This window comes from Zea mays, chromosome 5 (genome assembly GCF_902167145.1).
Source record: "Zea mays cultivar B73 chromosome 5, Zm-B73-REFERENCE-NAM-5.0, whole genome shotgun sequence".
In the NCBI taxonomy this organism is placed as follows: Eukaryota; Viridiplantae; Streptophyta; class Magnoliopsida; order Poales; family Poaceae; genus Zea; species Zea mays.
In genome coordinates, this window is record NC_050100.1 from 48,016,175 (window position 1) to 48,022,181 (window position 6,007).

The following is a 6,007-nucleotide window of genomic DNA, read 5'->3' on the forward strand; positions in this document are numbered from 1 at the left end:
TCAAGGGGTAGCTCTCCTCGGAGGAGATACTCCAGGTACGGGGCCTGCCAGTTTGGGTTAGGCGTGACCCCATTCCGCTCTCCCTCGACGCGCAGGGCCTCACCCTCGGCGGCCGAGGCCTCCTCGGGCTCGAGCGTGTCGTCGATCTTGACAGAGGGTTGATGTATGTCTCGGGAGAAGACGTCCGGGGGAACCATTGTTCGCCCCGAGGCTATTTTCGCCAGCTCATCCGCAGTCTCATTATACCGTCGAGCGATATGGTTGAGTTCCAGCCCGTAGAACTTGTCTTCCAGGCGCCGAACTTCGTCGCAGTAGGCCTCCGTCTTCCGGTCACGACAGTGGGAGTTCTTCATGACTTGGTCAATGACAAGCTACGAGTCGCCACGAGCATCGAGGCGCCGAACCCCTAGCTCGACAACGATGTGCAGCCCGTTAACCAAAGCCTCGTACTCGGCCACGTTGTTTGACGCTGGAAAATGGAGGCACAGCATGTAGCGAAGATGCTTCCCGAGGGGTGAAACGAACAGCAGGCCAGCGCCTACTCCGGTTTTGATGAGCGACCCATCGAAGTACATGGTCCAAAGTTCGGGCTGGATCGGAGCTGTTGGCAATTGGGTGTCGACCCATTCCGCCAGGAAATCCGCCAAGACTTGGGATTTTATGGCCTTCCGAGAGACGAATGAGAGTGTTTCGCCCATGAGCTCCACTGCCCACTTTGCTATCCTACCCGAGGCCTCTCGGCACTGGATGATCTCCCCTAGGGGGAAGGATGACACCATAGTCACCGGATGAGACTCGAAGTAGTGTCGCAACTTTTGCCGCGTCAGAATTACCGCGTACAGTAACTTCTGAATTTGCGGGTAGCGGATCTTGGTCTCGGATAGCACTTCGCTGACGAAGTAGACCGGCCTCTGGACGAGCAGTGCATGCCCTTCTTCTCGTCTCTCGATTACGATCGTGGCGCTGACCACCTGAGTGGTTGCGGCTACGTAGATCAAGAGGGCTTCTCCCACAGCGGGTTGGTCTCGATGCCCCGCTCAGAGACGATGAACCCCAGGAGCATGCCTCGGGGGACTCCGAAGACACACTTCTCGGGATTGAATTTCACGCCTTTCGCTCTCAGACACTTGAATGTCGTTTCAAGGTCAGAGAGGAGGTCGGAGGCTTTCCTCTTCTTGACAACGAAGTCATCGACGTAAGCCTCGACCGTTCGGCCGATGTGCTCTCCGAACACGTGGTTCATGCACCTTTGGTATGTCGCACCTGCATTCCTCAAACCAAATGGCATAGTAGTATAACAGTACATGCCAAAAGGTGTGATGTAAGAAGTCGCGAGCTGGTCGGACTCTTTCATCTTGATTTGGTGATAACCTGAATAGGCATCGAGGAACGACAGGGTTTCGCACCCAGCGGTGGAGTCCACAATTTGATCGATGCGAGGCAGAGGGTAGGGAACCTTCGGACATGCCTTATTCAACCCGGTGTACTCGACGCACATCCTCCATTTCCCACCTTTCTTTTTCACAAGCACAGGGTTAGCTAACCATTCGGGATGGAATACCTCTTTGATGAACCCTGCGGCCATCAGCTTGTGGATCTCCTCGTCTATGGCTCTGCGCTTCTCTTCGTCAAAACGGCGCAGGTGCTGCTTCACGGGTCGAGCTCCAGCTCGGATATCCAGCGAGTGCTCGGCGACATCCCTCGGTATGCCCGGCATGTCCGAGGGACTCCACGCAAAAATTTCGGCGTTTGCGCGGAGAAAGTCGACGAGCACTGCTTCCTATTTGGGGTCGAGCTCGGAGCCGATCCGGGCCTTCTTGTCGGCGTCGTTGCTGGGGTCGAGAGAGACGGACTTAACCGCCTCAGCTGGTTCGAAGTTGCCGGTGTGGCGCTTCGCATCAGGCACCTCCTTGGAGAGGCACTCTAGGTCGGCGATGAGGGCCTCGGACTCGGTGAGGGCCTCAGCGTACTCCACGCATTCCACATCGCATTCGTACGCGTGGCGGTACGTGGATCCGACGGTGATGACCCCGTTGGGGTCTGGCATCTTGAGCTTGAGGTACGTGTAGTTGGGGACGGCCATGAACTTGGCGTAGCATGGTCTCCCCAACACCGCGTGGTAGGTTCCTCGGAACCCGACCACCTCGAACGTGAGGGTTTCCTTTCGGAAGTTGGAGGGAGTCCCAAAGCAGACGGGCAAATCGAGTTGTCCAAGGGGCAGGACGCGCTTTCCGGGAACGATCCCATGAAAAAGCGCCGCACCGGCCCGGATCGTGGACAGATCGATCTCCAAGAGCCCGAGGGTCTCGGCGTAGATGATGTTGAGGCTGCTGCCTCCGTCCATGAGGGCCTTGGTGAGCCTGGCGTTACCGATGACGGGGTCGACAACGAGCGGGTACCTTCCTGGGCTCGGCACGCAGTCGGGGTGGTCGCCTTGGTCGAAGGTGATGGGCTTATTGGACCAGTCTAGGTAGACTGGCGCCGCCACCTTCACCGAGCAGACCACCCGACACTCCTGCTTGCGGTGCCGAGCCGAGGCGTTCTCCACTTGCCCACCGTAGATCATGAAGCAGCCGTGGACCTCGGGGAACTCCTCTGCCTTATCGCCCTCCTTCTTGTTGTTGTCTTGGCCTTTGCCATCTCCCGCCGGGGACCCGGCTTTATGGAAGTAGCGCCGAAGCATGACGCATTCTTCAAGGGTGTGCTTGATGGGACCCTGGTGATAGGGGCACAACTCCTTGAGCATCTTGTCAAACAAGTTGGCCCCTCCGGGAGGCTTCCGAGGGTTCCAGTGCTCGGCAGCAGCGACAAGATCTGCGTCGGCGGCGTCGCGCTTCGCTTGTGACTTCTTCTTGGCCTTCTTCTTCGTGCCACGCTGGGCGGATGCCTCGGGGACGTCTTCCTGCTGCCGTCCCTGAGGTTGCTTGTCCTTCCGGAAGATGGCCTCGACCGCCTCCTGACTAGAGGCGAACTTGGTGGCGGTGTCCATCAATTCGCTCGCCTTGGTGGGAGTCTTGCGCCCCAGTTTGCTCACTAGGTCGCGGCAAGTGGTGCCGGCGAGGAACACCCCAATGACATCCGAGTCAGTGATGTTGGGCAGCTCGGTGCGCTGCTTCGAGAACCGTCGGATGTATTCTCGCAGGGATTCCCCTGGTTGCTGGCGGTAGCTTCGGAGATCCCAGGAGTTCCCAGGGCGCACGTACGTGCCCTGGAAGTTTCCAGCGAAGACCTTGACCAGGTCGTCCCAGTTGGAGATCTGCGCAGGAGGCAGATGCTCTAGCCAGGCCCGGGCGGCGTCGGAGAGGAACAGGGGGAGGTTGCGGATGATGAGGTTGTCGTCGTCCGTTCCTCCCAGCTGGCATGCCAGCCGGTAGTCCACAAGCCACAACTCCAGCCTTGTTTCCCCCGAGTACTTGGTGATGGTAGTCGGGGCCCGGAACCAGGTTGGGAACGACGCTCGTCGTATGGCCCGACTTAAGACCCTCGGCCCTGGCGGTTCGGGCGAGGGGCTCCGGTTCTCCTCGCTGTCATAGCGTCCTCCGCGCCTGGGGTGGTAGCCTCGGCGCACCTTCCCGTCGAGGCGGGCTCGACGGTCGTAGCGGTGGTGCTCGTTGCTGAGGCGATCCGGGGCTGCAGGCGTCACGTCCCGCGTGCGCCCGGTGTGGATCGAGGCCTCCCGCATGAGTCAGGAAGTCGTTGCGTGATGCTCCGGGGGGCACCCTTGCCTTTGGGAGGCAGAGCTTTCGGCCCGTCGGACCGCGGCATCCTCCAGGAGATTCTTGAGCTCTCTCTGGATATGCCGCCCCTCGGTGGTGGATGGCTCTGGCATTGCCCGGAGTAGTATTGCTGCTGCAGCTAGATTCTGGCCGACCCCGCTGGAGGCCGGGGGCAGCTTTGCCCTGGCATCGTCAACGATACGTCGTTGGACGTCCCGGGTCCGATGACGCGCTTCTCCGGCGAGTGCTCGGCCTACCCACTCCTGCTCGATGTTTTGCCGAAGCTGCACAAGTTGCCCTGCTTCCTCGTCGAGCTTGGCCTGCATCTCGCGGATTTGCTCGAGCTGTGTGTCCTGACCCCCCGCAGGGACTGGGAACACAGCTAACTCCCGCGGGATGTCAACGTGAGAAGCAGGCCCAGGGGGATCGTCATCCTCCGGCATACCGAGGTGGTTGCCTTTGTCACGACCCCCCAGATCGACGTGGAAACATTCGCGTCTTGGGCCGCAACCCTCGTTGTCAGGGCTGTGGCCATCATCAGAGCAACCGAAGAGGCAGTAATCACATGCGGTCATGAAGTCTCGCATGGTCCTGGGATCACGGAGCCCGGAGAAATCCCAACCGGAGTTGGGACTGTCCTCTTCCTTAGAACCCGGGGGCCTGTAGGTTGAGACGGCCGTCAGTCGGTCCCAAGATGACCACATATGGTACCCCGGAAGGTTAGGATATGCCTTTACGAAAGCGCTCACCGAAGCAGGGTCACTTGGTGGATCGAAGCTGAATCTAAAAGGCACAGGGTGGAAAACGGATGGTACCTCTTGATCGATGGATGGTGGTGAAGTCGCGTCGGGGGCGGATTGCACCGTCATCTCAGGTACGAGGCTAACGCCCAGCAAGTCCTTCACGAGAGTGCTGGCGTCATCTGCCCACTTGGGGTTGGCATGTCGCGGGGAAACGACATCCGTCGTTGTCTCAGGTTCGAGGACAACGCCCGACATGTCCCCCGCTGGGGTGCCGGCGTCGTCGACTCGCTTCGGACCGACACCCGATGAGGTGCCGCCTCCTGCCTGGCCACAGTTGCCCTGTCTCCTCCTCCTGCGGCGAGGAGGGTGGCGGGACAAACCCGGATGCTGCTCTTCCGCCACGGGGGGGGGGGGGGGGGGGAGACGTCGTCAAGTTCACCGCCGCCGTGCGAGCTGACGATCATCGTTGTTGTTGTCACGCTGCGGGGGGAGGAGTACCATGTCGTAGCTACCGTCGAGGGACATGAACTCGAGACTCCCGAAGCGGAGCACCGTCCCGGGCTGAAGAGGTTGTTGAAGACTACCCATCTGGAACTCAACGGCAAGGTGTTCGTTAACACGCAGCAGACCCCTACCTGGCACGCCAACTGTCGGCGTTTCGGACCCGGGGGGTCCCTGGACCGACGAGTAAATTTGTCGCTGCATGCCCCTACCCAGATGGGTTGATGTGAGATGGAACACAAGGGGAAAACGCTGCCTGTATTATCTCGCACCAAGGGTATGCTCGTAGTAGGGGTTACAAGCATCGCGAGAGAGAGAGAGTGAGCCTGTTTGTTAGCTCGTTCCCCCGCGCGACCCCCCCAGGAAGGCCTTGGACCTCCCTTTTATAGATGCAAGGAGAGGGTCCAGATGTACAATGGGGGGTGTAGCTATGCGCTAACGTGTCTGGCAGAGAAGTGCCTGAGCCCTGTGTACATGCCAACGTGGCTGTCAAAGAGGTGCTCGAGCCTTGTGTACGCGATAACGTGGCCGTCGGAGAAGTGCCTGATCCCTGTAGAAGCACAGCTGTCGATGCCGCTGGGATCCTGCTGACGTCTCCTTGCTTCCGTGGGGGGCTGAGAACCACCGACGTCATGGACGCACGCGGGAACCATCATTACCTGTTACCGGGGCGAGCCAGATGGGACGCCGGTCTTGTTCCCTTGTAGCCTGAGCTAGCTAGGGGTAGGGTAATGATGTGTCCCCTGTGGCACGGTCAGTCCGAGCCCAAGGTCGGGCGAGGCGGAGACTTCTCCTGAGGCCAAGGTCAGAGTCGGGCGAGGACGCGATTCCTCCCGAGGCCGAGGCTGAGGCCGAGCCCTGGGGTCGAGCGAGGCGGAGACCTCCTCCCGAGGCTGAGGCCTAGGGTCGGGCGAGGCAGAGCTTCCTGTTGCGCCCAAGGCTGAACTCGGTTGTTGTCAGTCTCACCCTGGTGGGTGGCACAGCAGTCGGAGCGGGGCGAGCGGTGTTGTTTTCCTGTCAGGTCGGTCAGTGAAAGGGCGAAGTGAC